The sequence below is a fragment of the Apteryx rowi genome, unplaced genomic scaffold (assembly GCF_003343035.1).
Source record: "Apteryx rowi isolate R43461 unplaced genomic scaffold, aptRow1 scaffold_149, whole genome shotgun sequence".
In the NCBI taxonomy this organism is placed as follows: Eukaryota; Metazoa; Chordata; class Aves; order Apterygiformes; family Apterygidae; genus Apteryx; species Apteryx rowi.
The window spans coordinates 1,375,955-1,387,398 of NW_020447741.1; the positions used below are offsets into that span (position 1 = coordinate 1,375,955).

An 11,444-nucleotide genomic window follows, 5' to 3' on the forward strand; every position below is an offset into this window, starting at 1 on the left:
AAATACAGAGCCAGGGTGACTGCTTTAAGTCAGAAGCATTCATGAGGACGTTTGTTTTCATAGCCTAGCTGGAAATTCACTGGAAAAACGGGTTTCAGCCGAGACAGCTCCATCAATCCTGTCCAGGAACAGCCAGGGTGGCGATGACGTACCTCTGGCAGTCTGTCCTGCCAATGCACCTGTGCTCCAGAGTGGGGCAAAGCATTGCCATGTCGAGCATCAGATTTGCTTTATTCCTCACACTGCTAATGAAAAAGAAAGAAGCCTTTAAAGTCGATCACACTGCGWTAGAGATCACTTGGATGGACTTCAAACAGCCTGCTGAAATCAGCTGCTGTGCACGCAGGGCCACATTACTTTCAGCGAAAAACCTGCAGGAGGGCAAAGGGATCAGCTCAGAGCACTTCTCAGGTCTGAAGCCGTGTGTCCCTCTTCCGGGGGAAAGGCTCGCCGCTAGCACGGCAGGCGGGAAGACCAGCAAACCCCACACCCAGGGGATTGGTGTAGCCCACCCCGGTGCATTCACAGTGGAAAGCAGCCCTGTCTCTTTTGCAAACCACTTCTGTTCCACGCGTGTACCTCATCCCCTGTAAAGACATTTACGTTGAGGGCAAAGCTGACCTGTCCCACCGTCATTTGGGCAGAGGACGCTCCCCACACAAAGCAGGGCATCCTGGCATGCTGTTCAAAACAGCATTTACCCTGGGAATGGTGCGCAAGGCTGGTACACTCTGCTAGGCTGCTTCTAGGAGAGTTTTGCTTTCTAGGTTTCACCCACACAGTGCTATTGCATTTACATTTCGTAACATTTGCAAGGGAATACTCAAAGTGGAGATGAAAAAAAAAAAAAAACCTCTCTGAACGTGATTTTCCCCTTTCAGCATTTCTGCCCTTGGCCTGTTTGGCACCAAGTGTTACATCCTACCTCACCTCCTCGTGACCTCTGGCTTTGAATTGGGGCAAAACTGCAAAGACTTAGGCAGAATTAAAATGATGTTTCTTGGGAGTCACTCTTAATGCTCTATAGTGTATTTCCTTAAATATCCACACATTGGGCCTAAAATTACGTGGCTTGATGCCCTTTAAAAATAGCCACTTCAGAAACAARTGCTTTCTGAATTGAGAGTTTGAAGTACTGGGACAAGCAACACTCCTACGTGCATTTGTCATTCTCAGATTTTATAGGCCATCATCATCCCATTGCTCTCTGCAGTCCAGATATCTTTCATATAGAGCAATAAAGGCCACATATCCCTCACCTGCCGCCTTCTAGTTGGCAAGCAGATACTAAAGTCTCAAGACTAGCAGATGGCTATCCAAACAAATTCACATCTTATCAAGCATGCAAAGGATTAACACACCCATGTTTTTACTTTGTGTAATTCTCCTGTGGGCTGTAAGGATTGTTCTAAAGACAGAAACTGTGAATGGTTGTTTCCAAGGGTACAGTATGCTCCATGATACACTATCAGAACAGTAAATATTTCCACTGAAATGCTGACTAGGCATTGTAATTAGTCAATTTAAAAACACTGTACCTTCTTAAGAACAAAAATATGGGGAGGTGACGACAGATCAGTGCCTTTTAGAGCTGTAGGAAATACAAACCAGGAAGCTTCTTGAGAGCGGATAGAAGAATTTCAACACTAATTTGAAGTTCTGCTATTTTTAAGCCTTTTTTATAGCCTGTTCTGCTATTTTGAAGCCTTTTTTACATCCTGTTGCTCTTCGCTTCTTTTTCTCACAAGCACACTTCCTATCCAAAAAAAAAAAAAATCACTCAGGTGAAGATGGGACCTTGTGCTCCCTTGCAAACTGCAGTGGTGGCCCACAACTCCAGTATCATGTAAACCAGTGCAGGCAGCAGTTCTCACAAAATGTGCTTCAGGTTCCCTGATCATGCAAAATGACCATCAAGTCCATTGCTCCAACCCTGTTCTTGGAGGTCACACGAGATCCCTATGCCTTCAGCAGACAGGCATCTAGCCCTGGCCACCCCCTGCCCCTCAAGCGAGTTACAAGTGGAGATGGAGGGACACAATTCAAAATATCTGACATTCTTGTTTTATTTATTTCCATAGAAAAATGGTGTTTCTGGACTCATTGTACCAGGAAGGCAGGAAACAAAATTAAAGACCACTGATTATTCCTCGATCATCTGGCTGACGGAGAGACACAGTGATCTTCCCTAGGCAGAACTGTGATGCACCTGAACACAAAGTGTGCAGGATGAGTTAAAAAGTGCTGAGCATAGGTGGCACATATATATTTTATCTGTAATTCTTGGAAATGCATCAAGTGATGGCAATCATGTGTCCTTCACATGATAGGACCACACTTGAGGTCTTCTTCACATTTGTACCCTTGAGTACAGCATGTCTGACTCCATACAACTGTGTCCTTAACCCAACTTATAAGCTTGCCTTGAAATTTGAGCTCCAGCCTCCCATAACTTCCAATACTTTCACTATCCGCTGGCAAAGTTCTGCTTCCTTCATATCATTTATGTGCATAACCAGTCACTTTGCTGGCAATTTTAACAGTTTGGAGTTAAAAATAAAGCAGACACATTTGACATAACTGTCTTAACTGGTTTTGAAAATGGGTGAATTTAATCAGAATATTGCAGAATATTTGATAGTTGCAGAATATCAAAAAATTTAGTTTTGTGCTAAAGCCTAAGATTTTAGCCAGGATTCACCTGCTCTTGCTACAGAAGCCTCTTGCTATGAGGAAGCTTGTTCCCATAGGAACACAGTCACGCTGGCATAATGGGGATGGCTAAAACGTTGCCAAAAACAGCCAGCAGAATAATTCTGTTAAATTTTCCTTCTACTGCTTTAGTTTGAGGGCATGTATTATATCCTAATATATCTAGTTGGAATTATGCCCCCACAGGAATATATATAAGTATACATATGGTCAAAATCTCGTTAATCCCTTACAAGGTATATCTAAATGTTTCCTTTTCTCCTGAGGGGCCGGCACAAAGAACAGCCACCTCCAAAGACATTACAGTAGACTAGAACTAGAGGATTTATTTCTACACTGGAAGAAGGAATTATCAGTCAAGCTTCCAACCACAAAAACCTGCAAATGCACCAAATTATGTACAAAACAGGGTGTTAGGAGAGCTTTTCTCTTTTGTCACATTAGCATTTCTTTGGCTTATTCAGTTTGTTTTCTGGCCCTTAACTAAGTTTTATTTTGCAATAACCTTTAAAATGGATTTGATGGACCTTTTCCAGCATTTATTTCGTCACAACTTAATGGATTTCTCCTTTCCTTGGGGCTGCAGGGGGCTTGAATTTTTGCCTTTTGATTTGAATGCAGTCTATCTTCTTCTACTTTCTTCTACACTTCATTTATTTAAACAATCTCATTGATCTCAATAAGAACATTATTACACCGAAGTACTATACAATTTGAGTAAAGACAGCAGAATGCTTTGGATCTGTCCTGTTGGGGAACTATCTCCATTTATTTCATTTCCATTACAGTCTGAAGCAATTCGAATCTTTTTTTGCCAAAATGCTCTGAGGAGAAAGGCATCCAATTTAAACCATTCTTTTTAGCAGCTTTATTTTTTATCAGTTTATAAAAATATGTGCATATGGCAAGTTAGTTACAGTTGTTTAGGGTAGGATGGTGGTTTTGTTTTTCCCCTCCTGATGGCAGTAGGCAGTCTCCTGTCCGGATGGACTTCGCTGCAGAACCAGGACACCTGTGGCCATTCTTCTGAGGATGAATTTAACCTCATTTGTGCTGGGGACTGGATTCCCTCCCTTCCTTACCTGAAGGTGAGTAGGAAGAATTAGAAATTGTGTGCAGCAGCCTTGCAGAGCTGGCCATGTTTGAGGCCCACCAGTATCACAGTGGACTTCCGGGGCTGCGCTACATTTTGCAGGGAGCTATCGAAAATCTCTGCAGGGCAGTGGTGGGAATCGCTGCGACAAGCTGGCAGGCTGCACGTCTTCTTCCTCCTACAAAAAGGGAACCACCTCAGTTCTTCCATTCGCCTCTGCCACCAGTTTCCAACATGCCACTCGCCTACTTCCCTCTCCAGCCTGGATTCACTTCATCTGGCCCCGAACCAGGAGACGGCGTAGGACATTGCCCCAGAGCTCCCTGGCAGGTGGGGAAGCCCCGCGAGGGACCTCTGCACCTCTGGAGGTCCCTTCTTGGGGGATCCCCATCCCTCCAGGATCCCACCCGTGCCTGTGGATTGGAGGCCCCCCAGCAGCCCCTCCAGGAGGGGAGCAGGGTCCCGGGGATGCTACTGGGGCCAGGCGCGCGCCAGCGTGGGGGCACGTTGGCTGCTCAGGCCACCCGCGGGGACGAGCAGCCTCCGTCCCCCGGCCCCGTCTCCTCCACCCCCCATGCCAAGGCTCGCCGTGACTTCATCCTCCTCTTTAGCAGCTCAGTGTCAGTTTTTCTGACCACCCTGGGGAAGAGGCAAAGCTGACCTTGTCGGGTATTATTATGCTGGAAATTTGCTGATGGCAAATACTTATATGAGAGTGTAGCTCCGAGGATCCAGGCAGAGTCTCTGTCCCTTTATGTCAATAACAAAAAGTTGCTACAAACCCCCCAGACACTGCCTTTGGTGGGTGTCACTAGTAAAGGTGGGACAGAAGTGCTGCAAGCTGGCACTGGTCCACAACGATCGTCCTAAGTACAACAAGGGTTGAAGCTATTGCATCTCATAGGCAGGAGGATATTTTATTTCTTCTTTCTAGCTGTCTGATTTCCATCAATCTATAATGAGTTCTAGCCACTGACAAGCTCCTGAAATTAAAAGGGCTCTAAAAGTTTTCCCAAAATTTTGGAATGTACTGAGCACAGTGTTCATAAGATATCACATTACATACAGACAGAAAAATGCCATTGAGCTGAATGTGAAACCTCAATTCACTCCGCCAAAAGTTTTCCATTTGCCTTCTTCATTCCCGTTGGAGTCACACTCCCTGAATTTAATATTTTCAAAAGGAGAAAAAAATCCTTTGAACTTTTTTTTCTTGGATATTAAGCACTTCCAGTCAAGCAGAGCTCAGATGAGAGTCTCTGAAGTGAAACACTCCACCAGCAAGTCCCTCTGGGAACTTCAGATTCTATTTATTTAATGTTTTTACTCTCATTGAAGACCGTGTCACAGGAGGTGTCAACAGCATTTTCAGTCTAACACAGCTCCTCAGTATGACTGTCCTGTGAACCGGACGATTTTCCTTCCCTAGTCAGCCAACATACTTAAAGACTTGCTCATATGAATGTTTCAGAAGCCTGCAGTATATTTTAAAATTATCCCGAGATTATTAAAAATTAATACATGCCATGACAATGATGGATGTTTTTCCAGGCTTTTTTCTGAAATCTTAATATCCAAGTGATTCTATACTTGATTCCAAATTATCTCAAATGGTAAAGAACAGGATAAATCATAGCTGTCCTTTCATGAAAATCTTAAGAACTCTTTTTAGAGATCTGTGCAGTGGTTCTGTTCTACTGCAGCTACAAGTTGCTTTTTTATTTATGCCATTGCTTAAGGGGATTTCCAAGAAGGCAGGGCATTTGCCCATTCCTCATCTGAGTAAAAACTACTCCATTTTGAACCTCACACTTACATTAACTTATTAAGATACTACAGAAAGAAATCTGACTTCACAGAGGAAAACTGCAGCAAGACAATGATGAACATCTCAGAGGCAGAGGCTGTTTTCTGTACAAGTGTCCATAGTTTTTGTTTTCCAAGGGGGAGAGGAGCTATGTGGCCCTGTTCCCATTTAATCACTCAAATAAGAGCCAGAAACTGCTCATTCCAGTTACAGCTCTGACATGGCCACCTTCCTTGTTTTGCCTACTGATCTGACAAGCTCACTGCAGCATGAAACCGCATTTTTGCAGCATCTAGTGAAAAAGAGCTCCCATTTTAGTGTGGGCCCTTCAGGGATCCACTAGTATCTACAACAAGTAAACAAACAAATAAAAAAAAAATCAAATGACCCCCTCAAACCAAACTTAGGTCAACTGAGTTTAAAAGTTGAAAAATCAAGAAGGCGAGACAGAGGAAAGAGGAGAAGGAAGCAGGTGAGGCTGGAGAATTGGGGTTGAATGCACAACCTTCCCACCCMCCCCCCTCTGAATTAAATCAGAATTAAGGATGATAGCTTTTCCTCATGCTCCTCTTCCCTTCCCTGTATCCGAACATGGGGCTCCCTCCTCCGCTCCACACCCTGGTCCGGAGGGGGCCCTGGGAACAGGCTTTCTCCTTGCGTTTGGCAGCTGGCCCCATCCTGACCCAGAGCAGGTGGGAACATCCCTTCTGGTGCTCCTGTGGGTCTGGGGACTGCACRTACTCAGCCAGTTCAAAAAATGCAGCTGGCCAAAGTTTGCTCAATTAAGATATCTCTCATCACTGGCAGTTTTAGCTACTGGGCAGGAGTAAGTCTCTAGCTAGCATATGCAAGCTGTGATTCAAAGGCTTAAAACTGGACAGAGGTGGGTGGATTTTGACAGAGAGGGCACCCCTGCCTCTTCCCCCAGCCCCATCCCCGACACAGAAGCCCACCTCCTAAATTCTTGTTTCAGTGAGGGGGTGCTAAGGTATTTCAAAGGAAAGGTCACAAGAATTTCTAATGGGGGCAAAGAAGCATGTTTGACTTACTCTTGGAGTTGGCATAACATTTTGACCAAATTTTGCCAAAAACTTTGGGCCTGAGGAGGATCTACCATGGAAAATGCCAGGATCTTATGATGAAAAATGTTAAGCAATCTTAATAACAGGCTGTTGCCACCAGCCCCACCTAACGGTACTGTAAGTTTGACTAATGATATCGATACTAGTTTTAGMCACTTAAAAAGACTGCCCTAGTTTCTCTAAGAGGCAAACACCTATCAATTTGGCCCTATCGCCCATATATGTACTACTAGCCTACTGAAGATCTCATGAACCTTTCAAGACATAGTACCACATACACTCATATACTACACTTGCCACAACTCTGACTTCCAAAATAATTAGGAGGTTTGGTGCCCTTACCATCCATGTGTCAGTCGACTTGTAGAGCTACTGTTAAATTCCTCCTAGAACAATGCAAGAAAAAGTTTTTCATAGAGGCAAGTGTGTATCTACTCATATCCAAGGAACTCTGTTTTCCAAACAAGGTGACAGATATGTTAGTGTCAAGTTTTTACATTCCAACTATCAAAGAAGGCCCTCAAAAAGTAAAACACTCAGGCTCCTGAAAAGTTACCAGTGGGAAGCAAGTACTTAGCATTTCTGAGAATCGGGTTGTTTTACACAAAATTTACAACAGACTTAAGGTTAGGGCCTGGCACCAAAATGGACCTTAATATCCAGATGCAGCATTAGTCTTTTGTAAAGAATGTGTACTGTCTTTATCCAGTTTCCATTCCTAACTATGGCTACATAGTGAAATGTGTTTAAATTCTTTCTACTTTTTTTTCTGCCAGACACTTCTAAGCAGAAAGATTATTAAATTCATATTCCAAGTCTTTCTTCAATGTTACAACCACTTTCCTCTTTTGAAGTGCAATTCTGTTCTGAAAAGGGACTCTGGGAAGGAAAGAAAAAGCATTATGAGATTGTACATGTGTCATTTCTCCAAAACCTTGCACCTTGCTGGAAGTATGCTCACAGGCTACAGAAAATCTGCCTAGCTGTTGGGGTCTGATAGTGATAGCCAAGAGCATCAGTAATAATTATGCCTGTTCTCAACTACAGGAGTGCAGAAGTGTTATCTCCAGATTACCTTTTTGCGAGCTTTGCATAGCATCATTACCTGATTGATCCTAACATTTAGAAAACAATCCTGTTGAAATTACAAAAGAGAATTGCATTTACTTTTTTATTCCACTAGCTGCCTTGGTTCTGCAGGTCTAACAAGTGTCAATGACACTAAGAAGCTTGTTTTTGTCACGAACGCGCACAGACGCTATGCTGAGTACGCTCGAGGACTGGCCTGTTGACTCATGTGGGTGATTCAGGACTGGTTATTCCTGCAGAGTTAACTCCCAGGAAAATTCAAATCTTGCGCCTAACTCAAGCTCCAGGTAAACTTTTCAATTCACCCGCATGGATAATTTTAGACGTGAGGTGGCAAGCTGCTCGGGAGCACACCTACAGCTCAAGCTGCTGCAGCTGTTCGGATTTGCTCCTCAAGTTCTGCTGGCTGCAGACTTGCACTACAACAGCACTGCCCTCACACTAGTCACATTAAACCCAAGATACTATAAGACTTCCAAGCTTGGTTAATTTTCCTATGAAGACAGGTACACCGAGGCACTGTTTCTACAATCTCATTTCTCAGAAGAGACCTAAAATGATAAATTGCTGAGCTTTCATTTTCGTCCAGACTCCCTCCACCCTCCTCAATCTCTTCAAATCCAGCCTCTCCACTCACCTGTGTTAACTGTCCCCCAAATTTCATGCTGTCACCAAACACTCACAACTGATTAGTCTCTCTCCCAGCTCTTTGTGCACTGGGTAGAAAAGCTGTCATGCTCTACCACTCCTACTACCACTTGTCATCTAACTGCTTACATAAGCCTGTGACCTCTGAAATAAAAACATTTGCTTGCAGTTGGGTAGAGCTGGTTGGTTGGAAGGGGAATTGGAGAGGAAAATGATTTAAAAAGCAGACAGAGAAGCAAATTTCCAGAATATGTCTTTTTGGGTTTCCTTTCAACTTTGCTATTTCCTCTAGTCAACCACCAGCTCCCCATCAAAGAAAAAGTTTCAAACAGCAAAGTCATTTTGTTTAACATTTCCACATAGTCTCCAACAAACAGGACTACCATAGCTCATGTAATTGTCTATAGTTTTGCTAAGCACAGATCAAAAGGATGTAAGTAACGGGAGAAAAACATTCAACTTAGTAGCCAGCTCTACAATTCTGTACTTATTTAAAACTTTACAAAGCAATGTTAGGCATCTCAGGTTGCACACATGCATTTAAATTTGCTACTAAATGCATAAATAAGCCCAAAGAACCTGGTATTCCTATCATGCCAATTCTCTTAGCACTGTGGTGTCCCACTGATTATTAAAAATAGCTTCATTTTAATCTGAAAAGGTCTTCTCTTGCTTTATGTTGCTTTCTCAAATGGACTTATTCTTGTGTGCAGTGGAAGGAATGTTTTTAACCCACCTTCACAGCGGTAGATGGAAAAGGCAGCAGTCCACACAGACATAACACCCCCAAAGGTGCCTTGTGTATGTTAGCACTGTATATGTTAGTTTAAGTCCGCTGCAGTAGTTGCGCTGATGGGTGGATGGACCTGCATTCTGCGAAGGTTGCTTTGGGCAAGCAGGGTCCTGGTGAGCTAAGCTGAATGAGCCAGCTTAGCAAAACCCTGCAATTTAAACCAATCCCCCTCATTTTGATGCAAGGGGGTTCAATAAGCCCAGTCACTCATGTGAGCATTCTCTATCTCAGTATTATAAAATCAGCTGCTTTTTAAAAAGCATCTGGGCTGTATGTGGACAAGGGGGCTAACACTTTCCTCTAGAACAGCTCTTTCTGAAAAACAGCATCTGCCACAACCTGATACAAATGCCTAACAGAGGTTAAGGCTCTGATATAAGATAATGCTCACAACAGTGCGATATATCCCATCACAAGGGTAGTTTTGTGAAAGGTATGTACACTTTTGCAGTCATAAAAATGACCCCAAATTAGACTAACCTCTGGAACCCCCACCTTGAGTTTTGGTGAAGGTGCTCTTTCTTATGCCTATCTCCTGTGAGAGGCTGGGCTTGGAAAATATGCCCCAGGACTCAGTTGCCATAGCAAGCTTGTGAGCTCCAGAGAAAAATACACAGTGTGGCTGCTTCCCTTCAGAAACAAAAGAAGAAAAATGGAAAAACAAGAAGAAAAAAATTGCACTGTATACCCTACTCACCTGTAATGGGGGAGACCTGAGTTTCACCACCTATCTACCATGTGGGAGCATCCTTGGATGAGAGGTGAGCATCCAGGGAAAGCTCGAATCCTCAAGTTACAGAGCTGTGACACTTCTCTGTGGCCCAGGAGGCCTCCTCCAAAGAGTCCTGAATCGGCTCCTAAGTGGAACTATCTCGAAAGGAGCGCTGAGCACCCCTGTGGGACCTGAGTGCCTCATTTCCCCAACGCCAGGCGGCTCGCTGCTTCTTGCTGCAGCGACGGGGCCTCACATCAGAAATGGGTACTGCTGCCAAGGAAGGTGGCAGGCCCGCAATTTCTCAATCTTCCTCTCCAAAACAGAAACCGGCTACCTGCTTATCCATCGTCATGATGGTGGCTCAGCGCACCGTCCACAGCTGATCATGCGGCTGTTCAAAGGACATGTTGCTACCACTGGAGTATTGAGCACCCTCCTAGCAGGTGGGAGATGCCAGTCTGACCCTTCTCTGGTGAGGCGGGTCTGGCACTCAGGTCTACCCACTTCCACCCTAAATGATCCATCCCTGACGCACCAGAGACAGGCACATCAGTGCCAGCCGTTAGGAAAGAAGGGTTTGAGATTTGACAAACAGTCCTTTTTCACATCATTTCCCATTCACTTGCTCAGCATTTCCTGCTCGGCCAGCCGGCTGGCCGCTTGGTGTCTTCATTACATAATGAGCTGAGTTACCTACCTCAGGGCTGCTGAGATCCTCCCCAGTACCAGGCTCCTTGAAGTTAGGGGTTTGTAGCACCCAGTGTCAGCAAAGGCCAGACTTTCACAAATAATCCACAAATAATCATAGAGCCTGATTCTGAAGCTGAACGCTTCAAAGCTCAGTTTTGAGAGGAATGTAAAACCAGCTTCCTCCAACAACAGCATTCAGTTTCCCTCTCTGACCACACAAGCTATTTTGCTTATCAAATTAGCGAATTCTCATAAAATTGTAAAACAGAAGTGTTTGATAGGGATGCATAAACATTACAAAATTTGTAACAGTTTGGAAAAGCTGTTAATCACCAGCAATATATAACTGTGAGATACAAAACTATAAAAATACAACAGCAAAATAATACAAGCCATTGCAATGCCTTCTGAAGGCATGCTGCTATCTTTCGATAACCGTATGCTCTGGTGTCGGTGTGTATACGTTATCCAGTCCTTACATAAGCTGTTGATGAAATTATCACCACAGGACAAAAGCAGTTGTAGTAAGGTCGAGCCAGCGGCAATGAAGCGAGTCCGGGAAGGAGCCCGGCGCTGCACTGCAGTGGGACGCGCTCGTCGGGGGCAGCTGCAGGTGCGGATCCTCGGGGAAAACACATGTCCTGGGGCTTGGAAAAGCTACGAGGGGGCATAAAATAAACGCGCTTTCTCCCGAGGGGCTGGGGGGTGCTTTAATGGCTTGGGGAACTTGCGAAATGTCACATACACACAGGCTGACTCCTTATTCCGCGGGAGACGGTCCGCGCAAGCTGAGGCAGGCGCAAGAGTCGCCCCAC

General features: G+C 44.4%; 1 protein-coding gene across 1 annotated transcript in view; it reads left to right on the forward strand.

The window, feature by feature from the left end:
- Nucleotides 1-11,224: 11,224 nt before the first annotated feature.
- Nucleotides 11,225-11,444, forward strand: part of CABLES1 (Cdk5 and Abl enzyme substrate 1) — a 75,730-nt gene continuing 75,510 nt past the window's right edge. Inside the window, exon 1 of the mRNA XM_026058635.1 lies at nt 11,225-11,242. The gene's annotated coding sequence lies outside the window, so the exon portion shown is untranslated. The remainder of the gene's footprint in view (nt 11,243-11,444) is intronic.